We start from the raw sequence: 17,396 nt of genomic DNA, 5'->3' as shown, positions 1-17,396 counted from the left end.
ACCTCTCTAAGCCCCAAATCTAGGCTGATCCCTTTCTGAAGGTGAAGAGTGCCCCATATCTCCTCAATGTGTGTGCCAATCCAGGTGTCGTGAACCAAACTCTCGGGGATGTGGACACTCTCCGGTTGTTCAGACCGCCAGGGGTCCAGGGCATGGTCAGATAACATTGTGCCTGCAATGATGCCGACCATACCCCCCCTCCTAAATGCCCACTCATCCACACAAAAATCTGTCGATGCAAGAGAAGTTCGGACCGTGATTCCTCGTGTTTGCTTACCTAGAAAACAGAGGGCGTAGGTGCCATTAATCTTGTCCTCTCATGGTGAGGATAAAATCTGCCCAGGCGGAGTACTTAGCCCGGGAAATAGTGTCCAAACCTCCTCCCCGTCTGTCCATAGGGTCCTCTAGCATGTTGAAGTGCCCTCCCATGCACAAACAATGTCCCTGAGGGAGCTCCTGGTGCACCTGTATCTAGAATTCCGTTCGCCTTGACACGGCATAAATATTGAGGAGGCCCACCCAGTCCTCCCCAATCGTGATGATCACCCACCACTGAGCTCTCCCGTGCACCATGGTGCCTAAGTCCAAAAGTGAAGGGAGCAGCAGCTCGCTGACTGAGATGCACACCTCTCTGGTTTCCTTTTGGACCAAAAGCGGGTGGGCTAGAAAGTGTGGCAAACGGCCCAGCAAGATCTTCCTGCATCTTTGGGTACATCTTGCCGATAAATGGTGCTCCTACAGGAGAAAAATATCCAATGAACGATACAGGCTCTCTGAATCTCTTGGAGAAGATTCCCTCTCCTGGTACAGGAGCGGGGCCCGTCCATCCCATGAATAATCCACACATAACTAGGCATGGGAGGAGTGAGACTCGATCGAAGCATCGTCTTCACGGAGGGCTTTGGAGGTCGATTTGGACGGAGAGTAGTTGCAATATGTCCATGGCCGAATGTGCTCCATGAAGGCCCACTCTGCTCTAGCCCTGTTGTGGGCATACTCGGGGCTCCATCCCTCGCAATGAAGATAGGAGTATCCACTCAGTTGGATTTTGATGATCTTAGCTCCCTACTTTTGGAGGAGGAGTCCGTTCTCATCTCACAGGGTAAATTGAAGGTGTCAGTTAACAGTTTTGACCAGGCACTTTCCTCAGTTCAAAAGAAAGGTCGGAGTCGCTGCTTCTCTTGCGGGAAAAGAGGACATTTGTGCAAGGATTGTTTTCCCAAGAGGAAGGACAAGACCAAGGGCAAGGCTTCATCTCAGGGAAAAGGCAAAGACACGACACAGGACAGTGATACAGATTCTAGTTCCACTTCTAGGGCTCCCAAGGCGCTTCCGGCTCAAGAGACCCCAGATGGTGTACTTCTCTAGTACACATGTGGTTTCCCCCATGTGCTTTTAGCCAGAAGACGCGTGTGGGCGAGAGAGGGGGCTTTGATTACAGCTCCACCTACTGGTGCATGGGGACCGTGATTCGGAGTTCCAAGCATTAGACATCCGGCAGGACATGGTTATCTTTGGTATAGTAGAGATTATGAACTGGATCTGTTCCAAGTTCATTGTTCGAGGCTTTTGGGACGTGATGTGTTCCGTCCACTGTTGGGGATCATGGGCGCGGTGTGTCCAGCAGCTCATCATCTATTTTTGGAGTTCACTGCACACTTGTGTAGGAATTCGTGGCCAAGCAAAGTTCCTTGCTGTTCGTGGTGGCATCTTGTTTCAAGGAAACAGGTTGGTGGGTGCTCTCTCTCAAAGAATGGGTACTATGCTGTGATACCCACAACGAAATGCTGCAAGAATTGTACAACACTGTGTATGGACAACAAGCATGAAGGAGAAAAGAAGATCACTGCTGAATATCACCAGAAAAGGTAGTACATCACGTGGAGCAGCATGAGGGAGGTCCCGTAGATGCTGCTTATCACTGCAGAAGCTGAAAAGAGAGATGATCTGAGGGGAAAAGGGAGCCAGCCCTTTCATACTACCTTAGTATGCTAGTCGGCCAGCTGTAGCAGGCCGACAGCGGTTGTAGCAATAAAATGCCTAAAAAATACCAAAAATGGTAGAAAAAATGCTGAATAATCTCTGCTAAGATATGCCAATGCAGGGCTTCATATGGAGCTAGATACAAGCATGAATATGCATGGGAAAGTCCATCTGGGGATGAAATAATTTCCAACACCTCCTCTTCAGTGCCAGATGGGTGGACCCCAACTCCGGCACGCTGCAAAAAATCCTCCAAAGAGGCTGCAGGAACAACCACCTCATAAAAGGCACAAAGCTCGCGAAGATATGGTACATCTGAATACCGAGAAGGTCTTTGGAAGAAGCCACGAGAAGATCGAGAAGATATCGAAGACGAAACACCAGGATCAATCTGGAGAGAGAAGCCCTCAGGAGATGGAACCATAGATGGCTCTGAAAAATGTGGTACCTCCTCTGCATCTGCAACAAGCATCGGGACCGAAGTAGAATCCTCCTTTGAAGAAGAAGAAACTGAAACAACTGATGGAACAAACTGATCATCAATGATAGCTGAATTTGCTAGGTTCGAAGTAGGGACAGGATCCAAGATAGTGGAAGATGCCTCCTGTGAAACACAAGAAGGAGAAGCAACTGCCAGGAGAGAAGCCGCCAAAGTAGGAAGCTCCAGAATATGTGAGGATATCTCAACAAAATCATCCACCTGCTCTGTAGAAGAACCACTATCCTCCTCTGAAAGAGAGGAGAGAAAATCTGCAATAATGGCATCAGCATGGAACAACACAAGAGAAGGAAGATACTCATCCAAAGGGATTAGAGGAACTAATAAGGTCTCTATCAGAAACTCCCGTAAATAATCCTCTGCTGTTGCGGATAGGGCACCGACTTCTGAATCAGAAGTCTCCTGTGTGACCACCAGGATGGACTCATCCTGCTCCTCCTGTGAAGATGAAAGAACAGGGGGATCATAGATAGCAAGAAAAGCCATCTTAGCATGAGACTTCGTACTCTCCTCTGTCGTTGGTGAAGTATCTGAGCCATCTGTCGTGGGTGAAGTGTCTGAGCCATCGGAGGAGGACTCCTGCTTTGCTTTAGCTTTGCGGGAAGTAGCCTATTGGGCAAAATATTTGGCCTCTGAATGACCAAGTCAGTCACAAAACTCACAAGAATCCTTCCTCCTGGAACCCTTGATGCTGTTAGAATTGTCAGAATCGTCGTTGTCAGAAGATGACTTTGTGGTGACTTTTTGCTTGTTGTTGTTGGAGTTCCCTTTGCCGCCTTTGCCTTTGCCCTTGCCCTTGTTAGAGGCAACAAAAGCAGACTCTGACTTGCCTTTTTGGCGAAGCATGCACTTGTCATGGAGATAACTCATGACTTCCTCAAAAGGGGGGAGAGGATCACGGAAATAAATATTATCCTTGAAAGAATCAAAGGAAGCAGGCAACTTACCAAGAAGTTTATGGATGGGATTGTTGATGGTGCTCCTGTACTCCTCAAGTTGCAACTTGATACGGGAGAACTCTCCGATCTTCTCAATCAAGTTATCTGACTCAGTGATGGTAAGCTTCTCAAGATCTAACTCCAATTTGGCAATTTTCATTGTCGAAACTCTCCCATACCTCCTCTGGATCTCTGTCCACATTTGATGAGCATTACTCTGAGAGGAGACACGCTGTGCCTGCTTGTATGGATGGAGTCATGCAATGGATGATGATAAGACGAGCCCGAGCATCCAATATGCTTCGCAAAGCAGGGTCCACCAAGTGAGGTGTGGAGATAGCCATCCACACACCGGCTCCTTCCAGCAACAATTGAGTGTAGAAAGACCAAGTATGATAGTTGGTTGCTGTAAGGTTCATGGAGTCATTGACTTAGGGAGGATTGTAGGATGGTATGTGGGCAGGGGTGGGAGCAAGACGTGGATGAGAGAAACTCAGAGAGGAAAGATTGGGAATAGGATGTCGTGCAAGTTTTGCCATGGACATTCTCTAGAGCTAATCTTGAAGGGGTAGCGAGAAAAAGAGACTAGAACTAGGGATTTGGAGCATGTGCTGCTGTTTTGGCAGGGATTTGACTGATTGGAGGACATGGAGTGCTGTCAGCCAGAATATGCAGGTGTGATATCCAGTCGGCTGCAGCAAGTGAAATATTGATGTCCAGAAAGCTGGCCGACCAGCAGTCGGCCAGATTTGATTGTCATATCCAGCCTATAAATAGGCATAGTTGCTCATTGTGTTTTTCATTCGCTCCCCCTTTGGGTGTGGGTCTAGACTAGGACTAGAATAGGTATTTTACTACCTTTTCAAGGCAGCCCATGGCTGTAAGGATTATGTACCTTTTGTACCCTATGAAATACTGAATTTCCAGCCATCTCTCTCTCTCTACTGTCCCTTTTGTCTGCATTTTTCGCATCAGCATGTTCTAAGTGGTGTTTAGGGCTGAAAGAAGACTCTCAGAGCTTCTACATGTAACATTGGTATCAGAGCAGAGGGGGATGTTATATGCAAGTTTTGCCATGGACATTCTCTGGAGCTAATCCTGAAGGGGCAGCCAGATAAAGAGCTCCAGTCGGCTGCAGCAAGTGAAACATTGATGTCGAGAAAGCTGGCCGACCAGCAGTCGGCCAGATTTGATTGTCATATCCAGCCTATAAATAGGCATAGTTGCTCATTGTGTTTTTCATTCACTCCCCCTTTGGCTGTGGGTCTAGACTAGGACTAGAATAGGTATTTTACTACCTTTTCAAGGCAGCCCATGGCTGTAAGGATTATGTACCTTTTTACCATATGAAATACTGAATTTCCAGCCATCTCTCTCGTGCTTTGCATGTGAGGATTACCGGCCTTAAAGACGGGGATAAAGTTGAAGAGGAGGTGAAAGAGCTTATGGTGTTGATGGGGATTGACAGTCCGACACACGCAAAAGCCTGGAGAGTGGGCAAAAAAAGCGGAGGCAACGGGGAAACATCAAAGGAAAGAGCTCTCATACTTCGCTTCCCTTCTGTTGAGGCGAAGAAGGAGTTCTTAAAAAGACGACCCACTTTAAAGAATACAGGCATTTTTCTTGGTGATGATCTTACTCTTTCACAGCTTGCACATATGAAGGAAGTCATGCCAGAGATTAGAGCAGCAAGAGAAAAGGGTAAGATAGCATTTTATAGAGAAGGGAGGGTGGTCATCGTGGAGCGACGCTCTACATGACGGTGCGAGACCTATGGGACCAAATTAAAGCTGGCAGCCTGGAACTGCAATGGATCCCTCAGACTTGATGTAGGTGCCTTTGAGGACAGCTTTACAGATAGAGATATAGTCTTCTACTCGGAGACTCACCAGGCCCCTGGTCAGATGATGCCACAGGTGACAGGATACAGATGGGAGACAGCTTGCAGAGTAGGGACGAGATCGGTACACAGTAGTAGAGGATCAGGAGGGGTGGCAGTTCTTTTCAGGGAGGAGCTGCAACCGCTTATACACATAGTTCGGAGAGATGATCAGGCCAGATATATGTGGGTGAGACTGAGGGCCGACACAGGCAGATTCCTGTATATTGCCATATGCTATTTTGCTCCTAGTACATCGACATATGCAGCACCTAGAGGGCAGTCTCCTTTCTCTGTGCTAGATGATGACATATGGGAGTTCTCTAGGGATGGAGACATCATTCTGCTAGGGGACTTTAATGCCCGGACGGGCAACCGCCAGACAGCCTTTTATGATACCTCGGAGGAGATGCTGAGAGAGTTGGACACTCTGGATATGGGATTAGACAGAAGCTCACAGGATGTGGAGTGCACAGAGTATGGGAGATATTTGGTAGATATGGGGACTGCGCATGGGTTGGCCATACTTAATGGCTTGCAGAGGTTTCCGTCAGCAGCTGGATTTACTTGCTTTCCACATAGACATGGTGCTAGCACAGTGGATTATGTTATGGCTATGCCCAGCTTTGTTTCATGCATTGAGGACTTCACAGTTGGATCTCGGCCCATTGGGGTAGTAGTGGATCATGCATTGTTGACATTGACTATCTCTTTTCACTTTACCACAGCTCAGAGGACACGAGGGGCAGATCACACTCGATATACTTTTACCTCAGAGACTGATGCTGTCTACACAGATGGGATTTATAGACGTCTGTACACAGAGGAGCCAGGGAGACCTTTGGAGGAGTTGACCCATATACTGACAGAGACTTTACATGATGCAGCGAGAGAGGCATATCCACATACTCAGCCTGGACAGAGACAGCATTCTAGATGTATGCCCCAGAACAGCTGGTATGATGAGGAGTGCAGAGAGACCAGAGCCCGACTGCAGCGGGAGGTTCCTTTGGGAGTCACTACTTACCGACAGTCACGTATTGCCTTCCGACGCCTTGTGCGAAGGAAGAAGCGGGCCTTCCTTGCTCAGCTAGAGCAGGAATTATACCAGCTGTTCTTGAGCCAGGATTCGAGGGAGGCTTGGCGTCTGTTTCATGAGTCCTCCCCTGCTTTGGCCATCACTTCTACAGAGGTCTGGGGTAGTTATGCAGCATCTCTATATACAGTTCCTGGACAGACACCTTTTCCTGACCCGCCAGCACCATGCCCACAGACATGTACTTTCTTTACCGCAGAGATGGTAAGGAAGGCCATTGATAGGATGAAGACTGGGAGAGCATATGATCACGATGGATTGGTTGCTGAGCACTTTATTCATGCGAGAGACATGCTGGCAGAGCTTCTAGCAGTGATGTTCAATCGTGCTATGTGCGAAGGCTTACCCGAGACTTGGAGTAGGTCCACCATCGTGCCTATCTTCAAGTCAGGGGACCCTATGCAGCCAGGGAATTATCGCACTATTATGATTGGTCACACACTAGCACGATTGTATGCATCCATTCTTGAGCAGCAGTTGAGTAGATGGGCAGAGAGAGCTGGCATTCGAGCAGAGGGACAGGCAGGGTTCAGGAGAGGTTTCTCTACTCTTGACCACATCTTGACTCTCCGGGCCATTATTGAGGAGGGCAGGTCGCATGGGCGACGGATTTATTGTAGCTTTGTGGACTTCCGCAAAGCATTTGATACAGTGCCCAGAGCCAGATTGATGAGGCGATTACAGGAGATGGGGGTACCCACAGAGCTCATATGGGGAATTATGGCTTTATACAGATCAGTTGCAGGACAGGTACGCACCCCAGAGGGGGTCTCTACTTTGGTTCACTCCACTATAGGAGTGAAGCAAGGTTGCCCGTTATCTCCTTCACTGTTTGGTATGTATGTGGATGAGGCTTCTGACTACATTGAGAGATTGGGGGACAGAGGAGCCCAGCTAGCAGGTACATGGATCCCACTATTGTTATATGCTGATGATATTGTGTTGATCTCTGACTCTCCTGAGGGTATGCAGCGTCATCTGGATGCTTTACATGAGTTTGCACATGATAGTGGATTGTCTGTCAACCTTGGCAAAACCAAGGTTATGGTGTTTAACACCACGCCACAGTGGGTTAGGCGATCAGCTCCCACATTTACATATGGGCAGGAGATTGTGGAGTATACAGATGCATATACATATCTTGGGGTAGTATTCAGTGGGCCAGTGTTTTCGATGAGGAGAGCAGCAGAGACTAGATTGACTAGAGCACATGCAGCCCTGGGTGGTTTGGAGAGGATGTGTTCGCAGGTTCAGTTTCAGGAACCTCGAACAAAACTCTGGCTTTTTGACACTCTAGTGACATCAGCTATGCTTTATGGAGTGCAGATATGGGGACCTTCAGTGGGCCATCACAGCGCAGGCGGGTGGAGAGGTATGGAGAGGCCTTTGGTATCTATGATTGCTAGGCTTATTAGAGCCAAGGCTGTGGTACCTCATGAGATTATTCGAGCAGAGTTGGCGGCTGCCCCTCTGGTGATTGAGGCTCTTACGAGATCAGTCTCCTACATACATGGCTTGTGGGATCTCCCCCGAGACAGATATGCACGCCTCGCCCTGGAGTCCTCCCGACAGTTAGCTTTACAGGGAGACACGGCTTGTTGGTATGGACAGATGACATCTTGGTTCCAGGCACATGGTTTTAGCATGGACAGATTGCCTCCCTTCCAGTATTCTCTGGAGGCACCCTCTCTCACTCTTACACGGACAGAGATTACCAGACTCATCCGTCAGGATTTAGTTCAGCTGGACATTAGGAGGACATGGATACAGCCGACTGAGGAGCTGGGCACGAAGATGGCTTTCTACAGAGAACATTTTCTTCAGCTCACAGCAGATGGTTTTGTGATCAGACCCAGTTACATGGATGTACACTTGTCTCATGCAGTACGATGTGCTATTGGTCAGATTCGCACATCCTCACACCAGCTTGAGATTGAGATTGGCCGATATAGAGGTATACCAGCTGAGGCCAGGATATGCCGAGTATGCCATGGGGAGCCAGAGACAGAGCTGCATTATATATGCCATTGTACTGCATACTATGAGATACGTGGTCGTTTCCACTGTTTATTCAGAGAGGGTTTTGGACCACTTTCCAGAGTCATGGGGTACCAGGACCAGAGGTGTTTGGGATTGTTCTTGCTTGAGCTGCGGAGACATAGAGATAGCCTGCTTAGGCGCACAGAGAGCCAGACTCAGAGGCACATTACAGACTTCTTTAGTCCGGCCATCACTGCGCCAGATGGACCACAGCAGCAGCAGGACATGGATACCGCCCACACCAGGGGTACACTGATTGATCGTGCGATTGAGCTTGGGTGGTCCAGACGCCCACGACCACGGAGGAGGGCATCCCAGCATAGACGGAGGTTGCAGCGGCAGATTCGGATTATTCTTGCGAGGCATGCGAGACACCCAGTCAGGGTGCTGACCACAGAGGATATTGAGGAGATCCGCCAGTGTCCGATGCGGCACATATTATGAGATGGAGGTACCTCCATAGTGTACCTTCCAGTTCCAGTTTCATTTTCTAGGTGCCAGTAGTATCATCTTTATTTTTCATTTTCTGGGTTTTTTTATCCAGACATTGTATCAGATCCACCATGATGTAACTTTTGGTCTCATAGGTCATTATGGCCTTTTGAAGACGTTAATATAACATTTCATTTCATTTCATTTCTACTCTCCCTTTTGTCTGCGTTTTTTGCATCAGCATGTTGACTGCATGGCTGTAGCAAAAAAATGCCATAAAATGCCTAAAAAATACCAAAAATGGTAGAAAAAATGCTGAATAATCTCTGCTAAGATATGCCAATGCAGGGCTTCATCTGGAGCCAGATACAAGCATGAATATGCATGGGAAAGTCCATTTGGGGATGAAATAATTTCCAACACTCTCTGAGGTGATTCCAGTATTTGCGGTGCTGGAGTGTCCATGGTTGCATCTTCATCCACTTATCTTCTTCCGACTCTTGCACTCTATGAGCTGTAGAGGGGTGTTAGAATTGTGCATCCCAGTGTCCTGGGGCTTTACCATTTATTTGGGTATTTTATTGTATTTCTCCTATTTATTTGTCCTGTGAGCAGTTGGCCAGCCCTAGAGGCAGTCGGCCAGCTCACTCATGCACTATATAAGGAGTTTCCCGTTATTCACTCCTTCATCCAATTCCCTTGCACATAGTTCACATCCAGTTGCTGGCCATTGCCATTGTAAAGCTTTACTGCTGTTATAAAAGGTGATTTTGTCCAACTCTCTCATTCTACTTTGCACTCTCTCATATGTTTCCTGTTTATGCTTCCATCTGTGCTATCTCCTTCAGGGGTTTCATCGAAGCGCACGTCCTGAGATAATACAACTTTCTCTTTGTTGGGATCCCAAAGCCTTTCGGCTTTGGAGTGTTCGCTGTAGCCGATGAAGATCATTTTGGTGAATTTGGGGTCAAACTTCGCTCGATGAGAATCAGGAACATGAACATGAGCATCACATCCAAAGACATGGAATTAGGAACTGATGGCTTTCTCTGAAAATATGCCTCCTCTGGAGTCTTCCCATCGACTGCCTTTGTGGGGGAACGATTGATGATGTACATGGCAGTGTTAACTGCTTCAGCCTTAAACTTTTGAGGAAGCTGAGAATGAGAAAGAAGAGATCGAGTCATCTCAACCATGGTCGTGTTCTTCCGTTGTACTACCCTGTTTTGTTGAGGAGTGTGGGGAGTAGAAAACTGTCTTTGTATGCCGTGGGAAGTACAAAAGTCAGTGAATGCTTGAGAAGTAAACTCACCACCATTGTTGGAGTTTACTTTGATGACTGAGGTTGGTGTTAGTCTCCACCATAGCAACCCATTCTTTGAACTTTTTGAGATTTCTCAGACACGAAAAAGACCCAGACCTTCTTGGAAAAACCATCCACCAATAAGAAAAAATATCAGGCTCCTCCAGGTGTGACCGTAGTCATAGGTCCGCTCAAATCCATATGGACAAGCCGAAGAGTGGTGGAAGCCCTAAAAGAGCCTCTTGTGGAAATGAATCCCGCTGTTGGCTGCCTTGTAGACAAGCTGAGTAGATGCTAGACATTAGAGGTAGTTGAGGCAAGCCTTCCACCATGTGGTGAGAGATAAGAAGCTCTAGTGAAGAGAAGGGAAGATGCCCATAGCGGACATGCCAAAGAGTAGTATCCTCCTATGTAAGAAGAGCCTAATGAGAGGCTAGAAGTTGGAACAGATGAGAGTGATCAAGTTTGGGTTCCTCCTGAAAGTTGACGATCTTGTAGAGACCACCCTCTTGTATCCCCCGAGTAATAATCCTGTGAGAATCTGTGTGAATGACTTGATCATAGCCATAGCCTTTTTGGGCTTTCTTGGAGACAGAAAGTAAGTTTTTGGATAACTCTGGAGCATAAAGAACATTCTCCAGGTAGTGGCGCCTCCCTGAGGGACTCCCTGAGAGGGAGTGACTAGAGGAGTATTACCATAATTGGTGTATCAGCAGGTTGATTGTTCGCAAGTTGGACCTGCATAGAGACAGAGTGAGTGTCCTCCAAGATATCCTTGTTGTGAGTCATGTGAGAAGTAGCCTCGGAATGCACAATCCAATCCTCAAGAGAGGTAGTAGTCCACGCCTCAGTGGATGAGGTGCACACTTCGACTAGAACAAGGGTCACATCTTTGTCTTTGGGTTTGGATTCTTTGTCATCAGAGTCCTTTTGTTTTGACTTTTTATCCTCGTCTCTCTTCTTCTTGAAGCAATCGGGCCGAAGATGACGAGCCTTGCCACAGTAGTGGCATTTCCTCTCCGTAGATTTACCCTTTTCTTTTCCTTTATCTTTATCCTTGGAGCTTGGAGCAGACACCTCCTTGGATTTGCCGCCGTTTTTATTACCTCCTTTGGGTTGCCACTTGGGCTTCCCTTTGGCTGAAAAAGTCCACTCAGTAGGAGGAGAGTCAGAGATCTTCTTGAGATCTAGCCTGTCTTGAAGCATGCCAATCACGGTATCCATTGGGGGACAAACAAGGCGGAAGGCAATGGTATCCTTAAAGGATTGATAAGATGGAGGAAGTTTGCCCAGTAACTCAAGTCATCATCGGAAATTTGGACTCCCAAGATGGCTTGTTGTTGACTCAAGATCTTCTTGAGTTCTTGCACTTTGGCCATGACGTCATCCATCTGGGTAATCTTCAGCTCATTGAGTTAGGCTTTTAAATAGAGCTTGCAGCTGTAAGTGTGCCTCTAAAAACGGTTACATCCCATAATTCCTTAGAGGTTTGGGCAGCTTTATCCATACGGGGAAATTCGGAGAGAGATGGCCGGTTCAAGTTGTAGGAGATGACCGTGCGTGCCCAAAGATCCATGTTGGTCCAGGAATTCACAGTCTGTGGTGAGTTAGTTGCAGGGTCAGGCTTTGGAGTAGAATCATCGACGAACCGCCAAAGATCAAGACCCACCAGTAGGTTAAAGATGGCATCCTTCCATTGGGGATAATTGGAGCCATTAAATTTGGAGTCTTTCTCCAATTGGGAATGGTGAAAGTATTTGGAGCCATCCTCTGCGTGAAAACTCCTCTAAAGTGTAAGAAAAATGCAGCCCGCAGATCTGAGAAGGCAGGAAAGTGTCAAATCCCCATAGGATCTCCTCGTAAACGCTCCTGGTACAAGACTTGAAACCTACAAACAAACGAACAAACGTGAAGGGGGTGCAGGCCTGACTCACCCAACCTTGACAGCTGTGGGCAAGCCCACAAGTCTTGGCTGTCCCCACCGAGCCACGAGTTGAGCTAACTAGATGGACGTACCGACCAATCTCTACCTCGTGACGTCCCATACCGCCACGAAGCTACCCTCGCGGGCCTCGAGACTGCTGCCGGCCTCGGCTGCATAAAGCAGATGCACGCCTGCACTAGATCCAGGCTCCTGACCATAGAGCTCTCACAAAGTCACGTGAGACTCTATATGACTAATGGCTAACCTTGGCCACCGTTTTATAGGCTCTTGGCCGATCATCGGGCGTCCACACTTGGGCGCCCGCCGTTAGTCTATCCCTAACTCAGCTCGCCAATCAGCTTGCCTAGCTCCAAGCTTCCCCAACCTCGAAGCTAGTCTTGTGTGCGTGTAGCACACGGTAGATACACACTGTGCACATGACATACTCTCCTTCCTCTAAGAGCTCACTTTTGAGCTCACTAAAAAGTCAGGGTAATCTCTCTGAAGAGTAGTCAATGTCTCCCATGTAGCGTCCTCCTCAACACGATCCTTCCACTTGATCTTGTATTCCGTACACACTGTGCACATGACATACTCTCCTTCCTCTAAGAGCTCACTTTTGAGCTCACTAAAAAGTCAGGGTAATCTCTCTGAAGAGTAGTCAATGTCTCCCATGTAGCGTCCTCCTCAACACGATCCTTCCACTTGATCTTGTATTCCGTGATAAGCGTATTACGCAATCTTCTTTCACGAAATCCAAGAATCTTTTCAGGTTCGTGTGGAACAAATGTCATGTTCTCGACATCTATGATTTCTTGAGGAGTAACTAACTGGTCTGTTCCACCCAGTACTTCCTTAAGTCTACTGACATGAAATACAGGATGAACTTTCACATGAGAAGGCAAATCCAATTCATATGCAACTGAACCAATTCGTCGTGTAATACGAAATGGTACACAGTATCTAGGGGATAATTTCGGAGATCGACCTGTCCGTAAAGTCTCGGAATCTTTCGGAACTCGCAAATACACCATCGTTCCTTCAGAGAACTCTCTAGGTGAACGATGTCTATTAGAATAAAATCTGTCTCGGTCTTGAGCACTTCTAATAGATTCCTTCGCAACTTGTAACATTTCTTGCATGTCTTGCAAAAAATTACGTGCTGCATCATGCTGAAGTCCTGAGAATCCCATTGTAACAGGTGATCTAGGTTGAAAACCATACATAAGCATGAAAGGACTAAAACCTGTACTCGTATGCTTAGTACTGTTATATGCAAATTCTAACATAGGAAGATAATCCTCCCATGAACTTTGCCTTTTGGATATATATGCTCGAAGCATATCCTCCGAAATTTGATTCACTCTTTCAGTTTGGCATCAGATTGAGGATGATTTGAGGAACTCAAATTCAAAGTTGTTTTCAACTTCTCAAAAACAAGTTTCCAAAAATCACTCGTAAACTTAGAGTCCCTATCACTGACTATGTCCTGTGGTAACCCGTACAGTCTAAACAATTGCTCGATAAACTGCCTTGCTAATTGCGTAGCTGTAATGGTCTTCCGGGTTGGTAAAAATCTAGCCATTTTTGTCAAGCGATCTACCACAACCCAAATAGAATTGTGGCCTTGATGTGTTCTTGGCAATCCGGTAATAAAATCCATGGAAATACTTTCCCATTTATTACTTGGGATTTGCAAAGGATGCAACAACCGAGCCTGTCTAAAGCGTTCAGCTTTATTTGCTTGACAAACTTAACACTTGAGAACATAAGCTTCTACATACCCTTTCATCTTTGGCCAATAAAAAGTGTGTTTTACTAACGATAATGTCATGTGTACCTCAGGGTGTCCAGTAGAAGGGGCGTCGTGACACTCTTTAAGAATCTTGGACCTAATGTCCAGGATCTGTGGTACACAAATTTTGTCATTATGGAATAGTAAACCATTCCGAATCATCCACTGGCCTCCTGCAGCCTGAATGGTAGGCTGCACAGTCATTGAGTCTTGGTCAATCAATGAGCTCCCGTCCTGGATCTTTTGCCAAAATGGACCAAAATAACTATCAGTCCTGCAAAGCCCTCTCAATGACTGAAATAAGTCAGTAGAAATCTTGGTGAACGACAAAGTATTCACCTCTCTAATTCGACTAAGCACATCTGCAACAATCATGGGCCCTTTTCTATAACGAATCTCAAAATCAAAATCTTGCATTAATTTAGCCCATCGAGCTTTCCTTCCTCTCAAATCGTCCGCATCACACACATACTTGATTGACTGATGATCAGTCAATACCACAAACTTGGAGCCATATAAATAATGTCTCCAAATCTTGAGAGCGTGAATCACAGCATAAAGCTCCTTCTCAAGGGTTTGCCAACGAGATTGAGTGTCATCTAGCTTTTTACTTTCAAAAGCAACAGGTCTACCATCTTGAAATAAAGCAGCCCCGATGGCATAGTCACTGGCATCAGTTTCAAGAACATAAGGCCGACTAGGATCGGGTAATGCTAAGATAGGTGCTTCCTTGACTTTATCTTTCAAAAGTCTGAAGACCATATCCAGATCGTTATTTCAAGTGATAGGCTGATTTGACTTACGTCCACCACCTTTCAACAAGTCGGTCATCGGTAGTGTGAGCTGAGAGTACTCCCGCACAGATATCCGAAGAAAAACAACAAAACCGAGAAAAGAACGAAGTTGTTTCACTGTTCGCGGTATAGGCCAGGCCAGAACCTTTTGAACTCGGTCATAGTCAATGCTCAATCCATCTCTAGTGATCTTGTGTCCCAAGTAAATGATGTCTCTCATGAAAAACTCGCATTTACTTAATTTAGCATATAGTCGATTCTGTCTTAAAATAGTTAAGACAATCGTGAGGTGTCTAATGTGACCCTCAAGAGTACGACTATATATCAAAATATCATCCAAGAACACAACCACAAATTTTTCCAAATGTTCACGAAAAAGACCGTTCATTATTTGCTGGAAAGTGGTTGGAGCATTGGTTAACCCAAAAGGTAATACGAGAAACTCGTAATGGCCATACCTAGTCCGAAAGGCGGTTCTTTCGACATGCCTTTCATGAATACGTATCTGGTGATAGCTAGTACGTAAATCTATCTTCGTGAAATATTTCGCTCCTGCTAACCGGTCAATCAGGTCATCTGATCTAGGGAGAGGATAACGGTTCTTAATTGTCAGCTTGTTCAATCTCTTGTAATCTATTTACATTCTCCAGGTGTTGTCCTTCTTTCTCCTAAGCAACACAGATGCACCCCAAGGTGATTTACTTGGACGGATCTGGCCCATCCTCAAATAATCTTCAAGTTGTTTGGCCAACTCATCTTCCTCAGCTTGGCTCATCCTGTAAGGTGGAAGAATACTAACAAGGTGAGCACCAGGAATCAGGTCAATATGATGATCTACTGCCCTTTCAGGTGGTAAGCCCGATGGTAGTTCCTTAGGAAATACATCTTGAAATGAATCAAGTATCTTCTGTAATTCTTTGCTTTCAAATACACTACTGCTTTATCAGTCATGCTAACCTTCACTGTTTTGGAGCCTTTCTTAAGAGCAATTTCATCCTTCTCCCAGTCTTGCTTAAGTTTTGCTGTGCGGAACCAAGGTCTCCCCAATAACATTGGGTAAGCTCCTCCTGTGTCTTCCAATTTTAAGACCACAAAATTTACTTTGAATGACAAACCAGAAATCAGTACCTCTTGATGTCGTAACATCCCGATAGGCTGGACCCTCCTCTGATCCGCCATCCGCACTTGGAAAGGAGCTGGTTGCAACTCCATCTGCTTCAATTTTAGAAACTCCCCTTCAGGTAAGATGTTCACTCCAGAGCCTCCATCTAATAAAACCTTAGTAAAGTCCTTCCCCTGAAACTTAAGATTTATGGTAGGAACTCTACAATCCACATCTCCAGGTGACATGTTGCATACTTCTACCTCTAATGCTTCTGGCCTCTTCCTTGCAGTTATCACTTTGTCTTTAAATATTGGCACTATGTTGAGCAATTGATCCTAAGTGATATTTAAAGGAGTATGCATTAATTCTTCAAAGAGTGAAACTGAACCACCTCATCCTTCTTCTTTTCATCTTCCCAAGCTACTTGTTTCTTCTTCTGCATCTTCTTCAACTGATCCGATGACTGCTCTTGGACATCCTTTTGTTCCTCCCAATCCAATGGAGACTTCAGCTTCTGAGATCTGGTTACTGCCATCACGTCAAACATTATCTTCTTTCTCTGCACAATTGAAACAGTCACATGCCATTTGCATTGCTGACACTGATTTCTCTTGTAAACACTTCCTTCCTTCACTCTCTGGGATATCCGATGGCGGACTCACCACAGGCTGAATTTTTGTTAACACAAGGTTAACTTGTGGAGCAGGATTTTCTTCCTGTCTAGGTTGTTGGTGTGGAGCCTGATTTTGATTATCATACTCATTCCAATTATTCCTTCATTCATTCCGCCAAGGAACTCTTCCTCTTCCTCTATTCGATTGTCTGTTTGGAGGTCTCCATTGATTTCTGTAATCGTGAGTTGGAGGATACCAATTTTGATTTCCTCTCGGTTGGACTTATGGGGCAACTTGCACCACTGCTGCCTGAGTCTCCTGACTTTGCTTATGAATCCGATCTGGAACTGGACCTCTATACTGTGGATTATGCCAACAGTTTGATGTTAGATGACCATCCCTCTCACAAATATGACAGTGAGGTTTATCAGATGATGAAATCCCCATTTCTTTTATCTTTTTGGATACTAACTTATCCAATTCCTGAGTTCCTTTGTCTTGCTTCTTCCTCTTTGTCTTGCTCTTTTTCTCCTCTTTTTTCTTCCTCTTGTCTTTCTTCCTCTTTGTCTTTATATTCTTCTTTTTAGATTTCTTTTTCTTTGATTTGCTCTTTTCATCATCAGAGCTATCTGAATCTGAATCAGAATCAGAATCTTCAGAATCATCCGAATCAGAATCCGACTCGGAATCTGAATCACTGTACGAATCACTGTCGGAGTCATCCTTCAATGTACCATATCTCTTCTCCACTCTAGCAGCTGTTTCAACTAGATCATCCATTCTTGCAGCCACATCCACACTGGCTACTGCAGATCTTATGGTTTTCCTCAAACCCTTCAAAAAGTATCCAGCTAACATTTCTGGGGTTGGTCTTTCTGCCGCCTCCAATCTATTAACTAATTGGGTAAATTTCTGAGCATAATCCTGCACCAACATCTTCTTCTGTTCAATTCTCTTTATCTTGCGCAACACATCATTCGGTGTCTTTTCCTTT

General features: G+C 45.9%; 1 protein-coding gene across 2 annotated transcripts in view; it reads left to right on the top strand.

Annotated features, from left to right (window-relative positions):
• Positions 1-17,396, top strand: part of LOC147635214 (tetraspanin-19-like) — a 31,341-nt gene that overhangs the window by 1,183 nt on the left and 12,762 nt on the right. The gene's annotated exons all lie outside the window — the stretch shown is intronic.

This window comes from Cibotium barometz, chromosome 9, assembly GCF_041138505.1.
Source record: "Cibotium barometz isolate CiBa-2024 chromosome 9, ASM4113850v1, whole genome shotgun sequence".
Lineage (NCBI taxonomy): Eukaryota > Viridiplantae > Streptophyta > Polypodiopsida > Cyatheales > Cibotiaceae > Cibotium > Cibotium barometz.
The sequence above is the reverse complement of the archived record's forward strand: the minus strand, read 5'-3'. Positions and strand labels throughout refer to the sequence as shown.